At 49.6% G+C, this 15,253-nt stretch overlaps 1 protein-coding gene across 2 annotated transcripts in view; it reads left to right on the top strand.

Annotated features, from left to right (window-relative positions):
* Nucleotides 1-15,253, top strand: part of LOC119433620 (uncharacterized) — an 87,465-nt gene that overhangs the window by 59,862 nt on the left and 12,350 nt on the right. The window lies entirely within an intron of this gene.

Below are 15,253 nucleotides of genomic sequence, written 5' to 3'. Positions count from 1 at the left end.
AGCTTTCTCGTGGTTGAATTGCGCGCGCATTGTCTCATTATGCATGTTGCGCCATCTCTTAAAGAAGTCAGTAACTGATTTGATTTGAGCTTTGCTTTTTTTTACGCTAGATGGAGTAGTTACGCGGTTAAACCTAGTTAAACCCTTCGATTGTTCGAGTGGCGCACAGCTCAGATACGGCGCTGCTTGCAACGAAGCATGGCCGCCCTCTCGCCGAGTGCCTTGTCAGCGATAATTCTGAAGCTTTTAGCGAAAGTGAAGACGATTTTAGTGAAGAGAACTACGTACCTCCATCTGATGACGAAGAAAGTGATTCAGCAGAAGCCAGCGACCAAGAAGACGACGACGCTGGAGACGGTGGCAACAACAACAAAGTTATGCATTTTCCCGGAAGTCGATGAAATGGTGGAGGAAACTTTTTTTTTTTTCTTTGGCTTCTGGAAGTTTCGATTGTAAACAGCTTCATTTGATGAGAATGTAGCTACTGAAGCAGGGAGAGAAAGAGCACCGACACCGGCAGTACCAGAGGAACCTGATAGAGCAGCTGGTGGGTGACATAAGGGCTCGCACAAGGAAGCAGGGCCCATCTGCACGTTTGGAATGCAAACAAAGGCTGGATGGAAAGCCCCATTTCATATACAAGATGTCCGGCCGAAGCAGCAAGGACTGCGCTGTTTGCAGTGACCGGAAAACAAAAGAGGGCAGGAGGGAAACAGCGTTCTTCTACAAAACATGCAGAAATAATCCCGGACTGCACCCAGGAGAGTGCTTTGAACGCTTCCACACACTACCCAAGTATCGCTAAATGACTTGGGGACAAAAAGAAATTGAAAAAATGAAGACCAAGAAAGTTTTTCTCTCACAGTTGTTGTTTTCCTTCGCGGCTCCCGAAACTAGCGAAGTGGTTTCGGAGCGGAACGACCGGAAAGTGGGTAAAAGTTTTGGACCACATAGGGTTAAAGTTAGGCTTCGCCAAATAATTCGAACTTGACCAGTAAGCATGCTTGTGCCTAACCACTATAGTGACCCCGCTAGCGACCCCTTTACTTGTAGCTTCTGTCTTGGCAGAGCTTAGGGTACAGTAAAAGCATTGAACACACATAAAAAAATATCTGCCATCGAAGACACCTATTTTCAGCTTGTCCTAGGAAGATTTTTCAAGCAGTAACGGTTGCACACAATGCTTACTACAGTACTTAGCCTGTGCCCCCCCCCTCTTTTCTTTTTTTAAAGAAAATTAAACTGAAAATCGCTTCCACGGCGTATGTAGGCTGTACACGGCTGTATTGCGGCGAAGCTGACTTAAGGAAGCCAGTTGCCACTGTACAACACATATTATACCATGGCTGATTTTTTTTTTTATCTTGCTATAAAATTGGGTGCACATTAGATTTATAGTTTGTTTAAGAGGTTTAACTTATATCCATGTTTGTTTTCTACTTTGGACACACAGAAAGTGGGCACATATTTGATGAATTTGGCAAATACTGCCAAATCAATCGGAGATGTGTTATGACAGTGTTTCTGCATCTTGTTTAATTCGACTCGTTTGAAAATGCAACCAGTTTCTTCGGTCCTGTCAGGGCAGAATCAATGGAAGTCAACTGTAATAGCTACCACCAACTTAACAATGAGCATGGTTCATTGACAGAAGCTAGTCAGTGGTGCATTTGGTGTACGTAGGCTGGTAGTGTAGCATGACATTAGTACACGGTCGTGGATGACAGGCCACACGTACCTGATTTAGAGGTGTGGCAGGGCTTCTTCAAAGGATTTCTCTCAACATGCAGCTGGCATGTCAAATAGTGCTGCTTCACAGGTTGTGCAAGTACTTTAGACTGTTTCACATGGCACTGACATTGCAAGTGCTTGCCAACAAATGCTATGTCACACTTTGCATCAGTACAAAAGTGCATGGCTGCCCCTTGGAACTTTTGAAAACAAACCTAACATTGAAAAACTTAGGTAGCCGATATTTGTGGACAGCTGGGCAGTTGGCTTGCTGTGTGGTGGCGTCTTCCCATTTGATACATTGTCTCGCCACCAAGACAAGTGCGTCAAGATCACTGTTACATTGTCTTGCCACCTAGAATATAATATGGCTGGCCCTCCAAAAAGTGCTGGAAGTGCTGGATGGGGGAGTAGATGGCGAGCAGCTTGCGGCCAAAAACGCTGTAGCGAGTCTCGGCAGGTTGGAGCTTCCGAGAGAAGCAGCCCAGTTGATGACATTCGGAGTTCATTTTCTGCTGGAGAACAGCGCCGATGGCCACACTGGAAGCATCGACCATGATGCAAGTAGGCACGTTAGTTCTTAGGTGGATGAGAAGTACTGAATCGGCGACGGCTTGTTTTCTGTAAGAGTCCACCTAGTGGACTGTCCACTTCGGCTGTCGCGATTGACTCCAGCGGCACAAGCGAGAAGTAGCCAGCCAGTATCCTTCTTGCTCGTGCCGCTGGAGCCAATCGCGAGAGCCGAAGTGGACAGTCCACTAGGTGGACTCTTACAGAATACTCCCCAGGAAATCGCGGATGAGGAGCCATTGGTCGTGTGAAGAAGGTCAATCAATGGGTGGAGAAGCTCAGCGCAGTGTGAATAAAGCGTCTGGAGAAATTCACTAGGCCCAGGAACTCAAACTGCTGGCGTAGGGTAGTGGGTGATGGGAAGTCTTTCACGGCCAGGACGTGGGAGGGCAAGAGAATTCCCAGTGCGGTGATGTCCTGGCTCAGGAACTCGAGCTCGGAAGACCCAGAGATGCATTTCTGGGGGTTGGCAACCAGGCTAAATTGTTAAAGGCGGTGAAAGGCTTCCTGTAGGTGATGCTCATGACCTTGTGGATTGGTACTCACAACGAGGATGTCGTCGATGTGGGCAAATACAGCCGGAAGGCCACACGTTACCTCGGCCTTGAATCCTTAGAACGTTTGAGCTGCGTTGCGTAGCCCAAAGAGCATGCGCACATACTCAAACAGGCTGAAGGGTGGAGTAATGGCTGTCTTCGGGCTCTTGTGGATTGGGACTTGCGACGAGGATGTCGTCGATGTAGGCAAATACAGCCGGGAGGCCACACTTTACCTCGGCAATGAATCCTGAGAACGTTTCAGCTGAGTTGCATAGCCCAAAGGGCATGCGCACATACTCAAACAGGCTGAAGGGTGGAGTAATGGCTGTCTTCGGGATATCGGCAGGCTCAACGGGGATTTGGTGATAGGCCTTGACAAGGTCCACTTTACTAAAGATTTTGAATCCTTTCAAGTAGCCTGTGAAATTTTGGATGTGTGGAAGGGGATAACTATCGTGAACTGTGTGAGCATTGAGCGCCCGGTAGTCGCTGTAAGGACGCCAGTCACCCGGTTCTTTCTGGGGCACCAGATGGAGTGGGGAGGTCCAACTGCTGGACGAAGGGCAAATAATACCCAGCTGGAGCATGTGCTCGAATTCCTGTTTAGCAGTGGCTAGACGCTCACCGAAGAGGCGGCGTAGACGAGCTGCGACGGGTAGACCACGCGTGACAATGTGATGGGTTACACTGTCCTTGGGTGGCTGATTTAAATTGCAAGGCCTTGTCACCTCAGGAAAGTCTTCGAGGATTCAAGCGTACGGGCATGGTAGAATCAGTGTGCGGATGCCAGTGGGAGCAACAGCTGATGGAGAGTCACGTCTTGCTGTCCATCAGGCGATGGCAGGCTACGATGAATTACAATAAACAACACAGTTATAGAGAGAGTGCAAAGTTTCAAATACCTGGGCGTCTATTTAACTACAGATCTAACTTGGCATACACGCATAGAATACAGTTAAACCTAATCATAACGAACCTCCATATAACGAATTCCTGGATATAACTAAGTTTTGCTATTCCCCGCCATTACTCCATAGAAGCACATGTATTTGAGACCTCTACGTAACGAAGTGGCAGCGGGAGACCCCCTCGAAATAACTGACACCTAGAGAAAAAAACCGCCGACAACCTAGAGATTTCGCCCCAAATTTTGTCATTTTTGCGCGAGCTGCAACCGGAAGCACTTTCTCCGCCGCTACGGAATGCCGAGCGAGCGCACGTCTGCATTCGTGCAAGCGTGTGCTAGGCGGGCCTGCATCCGTCGACCCGGCGATCTTGCCGCCGCGGGCGTGACCTTTCCACCTCCCTTCATTCAAACCTGATTCTGCCGCTTGCTGCAGCTGTCCTAGCCCGCCAAGCCGGCACTCTCCTTTTCCAGTTGATGTTGCCGACGTGCTGGCAGACGCTGTGACACGTCACACTCGATGAGCGCGGACACGCGCTGTCAAACGCTGGCGGTGTGTGGAAGCACCGCTGCAGAAGCAAGCGAATTGACCTTCGTGCTGTTGTCTATCGCTTCAATGCAAAGCGAGCGCCGAGAACACACAGCACGCACAAAGCTACGAGCCGCCGCCGCACCTACACTGCCTAGACACTGCCCTAACGCAGATCGCTTTCAAGATACGGCCCGCGCGACCGCGCGCCGCCGCGCAGTACGCAGTTGATGCCAGAGTACAGTACAACGCCGCCCGCTATCCCTCCCCCCTCGCTCCCTCACCGGTGCCTCGAACACAACGGAAGAAGGCGCGCTTCCTCCCTGCCTTTCTTTCTTGCGCGTGCGTTAGACGCAGTCGTCGGCTCCCCTGGAACGTTTTCACTCGCACATACAGCATACGGTGCGCGGCGACTGCGTTATCGCCCTTGGACTTTATACTCAACATCTATGAGCCAAAACCAATTTTAGGGCCACAACGCGTCATAGACACCATCTTTAGATAGCAAATACGGATCTCATGGGCCATACTTTTGCTAGCGGAAACCGAAAATTACTTCATAGTTGTCGCCCCCGGCACTGTGGGCGGCCAATGCCATCGTCAAGCCACCAAGCCAAGCGACACTGAAAAGTCAAAATGGCCGCTCGGGCTGGCGCAGGGTGGCAGTTCGCAATGTATGACGCGGGAACGGTCCCACAGTTGCGACACAACCGCGGGCTTACCAGTGCATTGGGTTGTATGGGAGCTGTGCCTGGACCGACCGAAAACGACGCAACAGCTGGGAAAACGCAGCACCCGGGAACGTAATAGCGGGGTTCTACTGTAACACTATACGACGCTACGACGCCATCGTGACGCTCGCTCTTCGTTTCCGATGCCTCGCGCTTGTGCGAAACGACACACGTCCACGCATCCAGTACCTGGTGTGACATTCCAAGGATGAGTGCTTCGACAAAAACGGAAAACGGATGCGCGTTACAATCGAGGGCGCGTTAGAATCGAGTAAATACGGTAAGCATTTCTTTTTTTAATTTTCGTGCCGAACCTCCATATAACGAAATCCTCTTTATAATGAAGTTTTTCTGGAATTTGTCAATTTCGTTATATCCAGGTTTAACTGTACATAACAAAAAAGGCATTTAAGAAATTAGGATTAATCAAACGTTGTTTGTATCCTGCCAACTCAGAAACGAAGCTTCATGCTTACACATCTCTCATCAGGTCTTTGTTAGAATGTGCATCGATAATATGGCACCCAAGTACTACTGTTACTTTACACAACCACATCGTGTCAGTACGAAATAAGGCGGTGAGATTCATACTTTCCTCATATTCACCCTATGTGAGCGTATCATTGTTAAAAAGCAGCATCAACATTTCCACCCTGAACACCCGACACAAATATTTTTGTTTATCATTCTTTCATTATCCCCACCCTTTTATTATTTTTTTTTTTATCCCCACCCTTTGTGCCCCTGCCATCAAATTACTGCGACCGACTCGAGATCCAGCGACTCAACCGCAGGATTTATCCTCCCCCTCACAAAAAGCTCAGCACTGAAGAGGCAATAGCCCTCAGACTTATCCAAACAAACACATTCCCAAACCTACACAGATACAGCAAAATATACCCACAAACATATCGCGGCATCTGCCCCTGGTGCGGCGACACACGCCCTACGCTCTTTCACATCTCGTGGGGGTACGGGGGCAAACCTGAACATTTAAAGACGTCTAACACGTCATTTGAGCGGTGGGAGGTACAGTTGACCGGCGATACCCTGGCGGGACAAGAAGCTCTCGTCCAGCAAGTACGTCGAGCAGCCATGGCCATTGGAGTCCTGGAATGAGGACACCACCCACTCGTCCTCAAGATCAACTCGATGGTCTAAATAAATGTTTTTCTCTCTCTCTCTTCATTCTTTATATTACGGCAAGACAACATTTGCAATCAATCACATTAAGCCAGCTCATCACATTTCATCAAGGCGGGACCTGAACATAAGGCGCAGCCTATATTTGCTCGAACACTCAATATCATATTGACACAAGGTGCCTTCAAATATCGCGCGCCAGCCGTCTCCCGCGCCCGTCCATGTGTTGCTACGTACGAAAGATAGCAGCAGCGAAGCGGCCAACACGTGCGCACAAGGCACGTGCGATCGGAGCAAGAGATCATCAGGCTGGGCACGAAGAAGAAGAAGACGCGTGGAACGCTTGTGAGAAGACCGTGTACGTTGTAGCGAGACTCTTGCTTAACTGTTTGTCGGGCACAAGTTCGCCCAACGTAAATCAATTAAACTAACTTTAACCAACTGTGTTTTACAATTCTGGTGGAGGTGCGGGGTATGATTTCAAGCCCTTCTCGACTTAGAGAAAGCAGCCCGGACACACGGCGACTCGGACCCAACGAACTGACTCCTGTTCACCAACGCAGCAGTCGTCGCCTACGTGGTGAGCCCCCCGAGTTTTTCCCTTTGCCGGATTCTCTAGAAGCGTCAACATCTGTTAACAGAAACGCTACCGAGATGGCAACTCAGGCCGCGCCAACTCACATCGTAGTGAATCCGCCGATGACGCCTGAGCGTTTCCATGGCGACACATTTGAAGACGCAGAGGACTGGCTGGAACGCTTTGGGCGCGTCGCGGAGTTCAACGAATGGAACGAACGGCGCAAGCTGCGAAACGCTTACTTCGCGTTAGAGGACAGCGCAAGAACGTGGTTCGAAAACCACGAAGCTACATTTGTGTCTTGGGATGCTTTCCGACGGGAGTTGCTTGCCACTTACCCGAGTACGGACCGCAGGGAGAGGGCCGAAGCTGCCCTACAAGCAAGAAACCAGCGAAACAATGAAAGCGTCGCCATGTATGTAGAAGACATGTCCCACCTATTCCGCCGAGCTGATCCCAACATGAGCGAGGACAAGAAGCTTCGCCATCTAATGCGGGGCGTAAAACAGGAACTATTCGCAGGGTTGGTTCGTAGCCCACCGTACACGGTCGCTGAGTTTCGTTCGGAGGCGACAACAATGGAAAGAACATTGCTTCAGCGATCGAGGATCTACAACCGGGAAATGAATGTCACCTCTGTAGACGCAGTTCCAGCAGTCTTCGGAAGCAGCGTGGAAGTCATACGGGAGCTCGTACGATCTGTAGTGCGAGAAGAGCTTCAGAGGCTACGACTTGACCAGAACGCTCCAACGCCCTCTTCACTGGCAGACGTGGTTCGAGAAGAGGTCAGACAGGTGATCCGGGAACCACAGCTCAGTGCACACCCCCAAGCGCCATTACTGCGCCAGCCGAGCCTCTCATATGCCGATGTACTGCGGCAAACTCGCGGACGTGCTCATGTCGCAGCCACTGCATCTATTAACAACGCGATGCCTCGAAATACGCTTTCGCCACCCGAGAGAAGATTTAGGAAGGCCGATGTATGGCGTACTCCCGAGCGAATACCTCTTTGTTACCACTGTGGTGAAGCTGGCCACCTCTACCGAATGTGCCCCTATCGCCAGGCAGGACTCCGTGGTTTTCCGGTAAACGCAGGCGCGTAGCCAGGGGGGGGGCTGATGGGGCTTCAGCCCCCCCCGAAATTTTTTCGTGCCGGCATGCACCGCCGACCAAAACTACCACCGACGCCGGGAATCATTCTGCATTCTGTCTACAATTTCTTTTTCACGCTCGAATAACATTTCGGCACGAACATTGCGAACTCGGGCTGGATTTCGTGGCACCTGGGGTGGATTTCGTGGCACCTTGGGTCACGTAACGCAAGGAGCCCCGTCCGAGCACAAACTTTCAAGGGCTTTTCGATAGCGAGCGGGCGCGTTGCGGCATCTCACAGCGGCCGCGTTATCTACTGAGCGCATAGATTTCAATTCCGAAATTTTATGGGTGTAAAGTTCTCATAAACTTTTGACGCGAAAGGTGCACTGACATTTCCAAAGGCGTGCTTTAAAAGATTTTCAATTATGGAACTTTATTGGGTTAATGCTGTTATAAACTTGGACCAACAGGCGTGCACTGGAGCCCTCGTGTCCAAGCCGTTCCAGAAATGAAAGCATGCGCTTGCAATCTTCCACACACACGAAAATACTAAATATTACCGTGACTGTGAGCTAGCAGGTGATAATTTCCTCCAAACATTTTCAGGACGCGTGCCCAATGTGATCGATGAGCTGGACCAGGGCAGGCAAAGTAAAATATGAGAAAACAGGAGAAAGGAAATGGCCTATTATTGAGGAAATTCTTTTTGCGGGCTACAAGGTCTGGCTCTCCGTGGCCACAGGGACAGTGGCCTTATGGATTTCAGCATAGGCCCCTAAGAAAATACAGGTATTTTCAGAGCGCTTCTTCGCATGCGAGCTGATTGTGGAGATACATATCTGAAGAACCATTTGGAATGTTGCCCCAGTAATGCCTCGTATTTAAGCCCAGATGCACAAAACAAAATTATAGAAATTTGTGACGAAATTATCAATGAAAGCCTAGTTGCAAAATCAGGCTGCTTCTCCATACTTCCTGACGAAATGACGGACATCGGTGGAATCGAACAGCCCACTGTTTGTGCAAGGTACCTAAGCAAGAATGCCAACGACATCGAGGGAGTGTTTTAGGTTTTAGCACGGAATGGATGCCCTCTGTCATTGCGACTGCAGGTTCAATGTAAATGTGTACAAACTGTTCCAGTTTTTAGTCACCCTTCCAGTGACCACTGCCAGCGCAGAGAGAATATTTTTAACAAGAGTTTAAAAAAACTACTTGCGCTCTACAATGTCCGTGGAACGCATGGTTAGACTGGTGCTTATATACACCCACAGAGACGTCGGCATCAACGTGTCCGAAGTCATTGACCGCTTCGCTCATCTTCCCCGCCGAGAGAAGTTTGTCCTTTAGATAGCGAAGCAGCAAAAATGAATGCAAGTAAAAAGCTCTGTTCCTTCAGGCCCATAAGCTCGTAATTATGAAAACGTATGACTGCTCGTTAGCTTCTAAAACCGCAGAAATTTTAGTCGTTCATTCTAGCAGTTAGCATCATGATCAAAATTATCATGCGAATGCGAAAATTACCAGGACATCAATAACCAATTTTGACCGACCTTGCTCATTGAAAGCCCGGCCCACGCGGCGTTTGCCAAAAAGACACTCGGATATTGGGTAGTAACTTGCCGCATCATCTGTGGCTTTCGTTTGTCCTTTTGTTTCCTTTTATTGCGATAGCAATTATATGGACACTTCAACCGGATTTCTGCCGTCGGCGTCACCGTCGTCGTCGCCGTCGCCGTGAGGTTCCGTATAGATAAAATCTTCGATGCGCGCCGTATGCCCGAGCGGAAGCGTGCGGGGACGCGCGCTATCATGGAGAGCGAACGCACTAAATCTCCCACGCGCAAGCAAGGAAGCGGGAAGCCAGCGCCGGAGGGAGCGGGGGGGGGGGGGGGGGGGGGGGCGGACTTCTACTCTGCCAACAACCGCGCTCGTCGCTCGCCCGCACCGTCTCTTATCTACACACGGCTCTGACCTTTATGCGCCGTGCATTCGCCGCTCAGTTTCCGTTGCAGCGATAGACCGCACGTACCTTCGCCCGTTGGTGCGGCGTATGCGCTTGCTGCCAGCGTTTTGACAGTCGTTGTCTGCAGTCATTCAGTGTGATCTATTCATGTTTGTTTCTGCGCGCTCACACCACGCTTGTTCAATCAGTTAGTAATAGTCGGGCCACATTTTCCAACGCACGCTACACATGCGATGCTGCCCGGGTCGGCAGTGCAGCGCTACAGGTGTGTCCCTTCGCACGCGCTGCCCACGGGAAGCGCTTCTCATCAACACCACCATTTCACACGCGCCTTCTAGTGGTCATCGGGTCTCTTTTCATGTCGGTCTACTTACGCCGCAGCACACCTTCTTACTTAATCAGCTCATGCTTACTACAATTCATATTGCTACCAAAGCCGCTCACCTTATTTCGTATGACAGTGCTGTGTTGCTATCGCATTCATTGCTTCGCCCTTAGGGCAAAACTGTGACATTTTTTAGCTACCTGCTTTTATTTCTTTTTTGAAACGAAGCAAAACCCTCCTTTTATTTTGGGTGCAGAATAAATGTTGCCGCTGTGCAGGCAGTTAAATTACACATTTTCGTACTGATTTCTGCACTATTCCTCTATTATTCTACATGTGGGGTGCTGTCGCGACCGCTGCATGGCCCGAGTAAATATCACGATTTCTCCGATCATAGTTTTGTTCTTGCCTAGATCATCTGTCTTTCTGTGCGCAAAGTTTACTATCTCTGACTCCGCAACGTGTTTCTTTGTCTTGTTTGACGCATAATACACAGTGACGTTTGCTTAAATACGTAGATTTATTGGAGACTTAGACGTATATTTAAATATCTTGTTGCGAGTTGTTGTGTATACAAGCAGTGAACATTGTTTCCAGCGACTCTTTTTTGCCCTTTAGCGAGTTGTATCTTCGCATTTGTATATTCCATTCTACCTTCGCATTTCTAATGTATATTTTGCAGAACTCCTACCTTTATGTGACTGCCACAGATACGAAGATGAGAGGATTGCCCTTCGGACGGCTTTGGGGCACTTAGACGACAGGCCTTTTACGGAAGAAAAGATCTTTGGCGCGTGGCCTCGTGCGTCTGCTATGTGCAGGGCTACGAAGGCGCTGCTGTGTTTCTTTAAGTGCACAAGCCTGTATGACCGCCTGTGACGAAACTCAGCGATGAACGCTTAATCGTAAATGTGCAACGTGTGAATTGTGAACTTCTCTCTTCCTTCTCTTTCAATCCCTTCTCCCTCTTCCCCAGTGCAGGGTAGCCTACCGGGCTCAGCATGGTTAACCTCCCTGCCTTTCCCTTATGACTTCTCTCTCTCTCTCTCCTACTTTTTTTTTGTACTCACTGTTGCGAGTACAATCTCGGTGTAATTACAATACACGACCGGTGACAGCTGCTCCTGCGCAATCTATTGCAATGAGGGACAGCGTCATTGAGGTTTTTTCCTGGCCGTTGCATATGTGCAAAAAAAATGTCACAGTTTCGCCCTAAGGGCGAATCAATGAATGCGATAGCAACACAGCAATGTCATACGAAGTAAGGTGAGCGGCCTTGGTAGCAATATGAATTGTAGTAAACATGAGCTGATTAAGTAAGCAGGTGTGCTGCGGCGTAAGAGACCGACATGAAGAGAGACTCGATGACCACGAGAAGGCGCGTGTGAAACGGTGGTGTTGATGAGAAGCGCTTACCGTGGGCAGCACGTGCGAAGGAACACACCTGTAGCGCTGCACTGCCGATCCGGCAGCATTGCATGTGTAGCGTGCGTTGGAAAATGTGGCCCGACTATTACTAACTGAGTGAACAAGCGTGGTGTGAGCGCGCACAAACAAACATGAATAGATCACACTGAATGACTGCAGCCAACGACTGTCAAAACGCTGGCAGCGGGCGAAGGTACGTGCGGTCTATCGCTTCAACGGAAACTGAGCGGCGAAATAAAGGTCAGAGCCGTGTGGAGATAAGAGACGGTGCGGTAGAACGAACGACGAGCGCGGTTGTTGGCAGCGTAGAAGTGCGCCCCCCCCCCCCCCCTCCCGCTCCCTCCGGCGCTGGCTTCCCGCTTCCTTGCGTGCGCGTGGGAGAGATAAGAGACTGTGCGGACGAGCGACGAGCGCGGTTGTTGGCAGAGAAGTGCCCCCCCCCTGCTCCCTCCGGCGCTGGCTTTCCGCTTCCTTGCTTGCGCGTGGGAGATTGAGTGCGTTCGCTCTCCGTGATAGCGCGCGTCCCCGCACGCTTCCGCTGGGGCATACGGCGCACGGCGAAGATTTTATCTATACGGAACCTCACGGCGACGGCGACGCCGACGGCAGAAATCCGGTTGAAGTGTCCATATAATTGCTATCGCAATAAAAAATGTAAAGAAGGTTCTTGAATGACGAAGATTCATCAAAATATTTGTCCTCAACTTATTCATTTCATGGCCTTTACGTTCTTCATATCAGCTGTATACACTGCTTTGCTGGTTTCGAACTGATATAGTTCTAATGACCGTGTGATATTTTCTTTCCTCATTAAATAGACAAAAAAAAAACACAAAACAAACGCGGCCGCATTGATATCAGTTATTTCTGCCAGAATTTTTGGGACATGCGAATATATTCTTTTATGAAAAAATACATGTTTTACTTGAGAGTGCGTAGCGTTCAATAATTCGTTTGCAGCATCTAATATACAATGGCATTGGCAATGCAGTTATTATTCATGTATTTGATCCCTCGACAAATTATATAAGCAGGAGGCCGCGCTGCAACCTGAGCCCCCCCCGAACAAAATTTCTGGCTACGCCACTGGGTAAACGCACCTTGCCCTCGAAATGGTGAGCGTCCATTTGAAATCGAAGAATACCTGTCGACTCGTCAAAGCTTCCCATACAGCTCTCAGCAACACCAACCTCGATCAACAGCACCGTTGAGGTATCGTTCACCGAGCCCCCGTCCGTCACCAAGCTCCCCAAGACGCCATTCGCAAAGCCCGCGTCGGGAAAACTAGACTCAGCGACCTGGGGAGGTAAGGCCGCTGCCGGTGCGAAAACAGAAGAACCTCCATCGACGACTCCGAACGACGACAAGGGACTCAGAAACCAGTGCCGTAATAGCGACGTCGCTTCCGATTTACGTGTGTTTGTTGACGGTTACGAAGTGAATGCGTTAGTGGACACAGGTGCAGATTACTCGGTAATAAGTAGTGAGCTTACCAGGAAACTGAAGAAAGTGCTGACTCCTTGGAAAGGGCCACAAGTACGCACTTCGGGAGGACACCTCATCGACCCGACGGGCAAGTGCACGGCTAGAATAGGAATACGAGGCTTCACTTACGTCGCTAGCTTTATTGTGCTTCCCGAGTGCTCAAGAGACTTGATTATTGGCATGGACTTCTTGCAGGCTAACGGTGCCGTAATCGACTTGCGGGAATCACGTGTTTCCTTTTCAACGAGGCACGCTCTCGCAACATTTGACACTGAAGAAAAATTCGATGCCCTCTGCATTGCTGACGACGACGTGATGATTCCTCCGAGATCCAGCGTAGCTGTTGCAGTAAGGAGCAACGAGTTCAGTGACTACGAAGGGATTGCAGACAGCAACACCAGGCTCTTGCTCGAAAAAGGGATCTGCATGGCAAGAGGCCTTGTTCAGCTACGTGGCGGATATACCAATGTTTTCCTCACTAATTTTGGAAATGAGGTACAACATGTCGCGAAGGGAACCGTTATTGCAAGCCTTAATAACTTCGTCGAAGTTACGGACCTAAGCATTCCCGAGATTGCACTATCGAATTCCCAAGCTGTGGATTCTGTCCTTGCATCAATCGACATTGAACCAGGTCTACTGCCCGGACAGAAGGAGCAAATAGAGAACCTCATAAGAGAATTCGCCGAATGCTTTTCAACTTCATCCAAGGTCCGACGTACATCTATCGCCAAACATCGGATTATTGTCGATGAATCAGTGAGGCCTATTTGCCAGCATCCCTACCGAGTGTCGCCAAAAGAGAGAGAAGCCATCGGAAGTCAAGTTAAGGAAATGCTTAAAGACGACGTAATTCAGCTGTCGGCAAGTCCGTGGGCGTCGCCTGTGGTACTTGTAAAAAAAAAGGACCAGACCTTGCGCTTTTGCAGCGATTACCGGAAGCTGAACGCCGTCACAAAGCGGGATGTTTACCCACTTCTAAGAATTGATGACACTCTAGATAGACTACGAGATGCAAAATTCTTTTCCTGCCTGGACCTCAAAAATGGGTACTGGCAGATAGAAGTGGACGAACGAGATCGCGAAAAGACCGCATTTGTGACGCCAGACGGACTATACGAGTTCAAAGTACTTCCGTTTGGTCTTTGTTCGGCACCCGCAACATTTCAGCGGATGATGGACACTGTGCTCACCGGTCTGAAATGGCAAACCTGTCTCGTTTATCTTGATGATGTCGTGGTTTTTTCCGCTACCTTCGAGCAGCATGTAGAACGACTGCGGGCTGTGATGAAAGCTATTATATCAGCAGGTTTGACGATAAAACCGCAGAAATGCCATTTCGGCTTTCACGAGCTCCTTTTCCTTGGCCATGTCGTCAGTTCAGAAGTCATTCGCCCAGACCCTGAGAAGACTGCGGCTGTTGAAAAATTTCCGAAACCAACCGACAAAAAGGCCGTTAGGCGATTCTTAGGACTCTGCGCCTACTACAGACGCTTCGTGAAAAAATTTTCAAGGATTGCCGAACCGCTAACGCGGCTAACAAAAGACGACATGCCTTTCGTCTGGTCAAGTGAACAGGAGGATGCCTTCAATGAACTACGAACGCGTCTTCAGAATCATCCAATTCTTGCGCATTTTGACCAGGAAGCCGAGACTGATATCCACACAGACGCAAGCAATTTAGGCCTCGGGGCCGTCCTCATTCAGTGGCAGAATGGAGAGGAACGAGTGATTGCGTATGCTAGTCGTACTCTTTCAAAGGCTGAGGTGAACTACTCAGCGACAGAAAAAGAATGCCTCGCGGTGATATGGGCCATTAGCAAGTTCAGACCATACTTATATGGCAGACCATTTCGAGCTATCAGCGACCATCATTCGTTGTGCTGGCTGGCCAATCTTAAAGACCCATCTGGACGGCTTGCAAGATGGAGCCTGCGACTGCAGGAATACGATATAACCGTCGTATACAAGTCCGGTCACAAGCACAGTGATGCTGATTGCTTGTCGCGTGCACCGATTGAATCCACGAAATCTACACCTGCTGAAGATGAACAGGATTGCCCGTTCCTAGGAACTGTGACATCATCGGAAATGGCGCAGCATCAGCACTCTGACGCGGAGTTACGTCTGCTCATTGATCACCTAGAAGGGCACACTGTCGACGTTCCACGAGCTTTTATCCGCAGCTTGTCGTCGTTCGTACTGAGAAATAACGTCCTGTACAAAAGAA

Source organism: Dermacentor silvarum, chromosome 11 (assembly GCF_013339745.2).
Source record: "Dermacentor silvarum isolate Dsil-2018 chromosome 11, BIME_Dsil_1.4, whole genome shotgun sequence".
NCBI lineage: Eukaryota > Metazoa > Arthropoda > Arachnida > Ixodida > Ixodidae > Dermacentor > Dermacentor silvarum.
The sequence above is the reverse complement of the archived record's forward strand: the minus strand, read 5'-3'. Positions and strand labels throughout refer to the sequence as shown.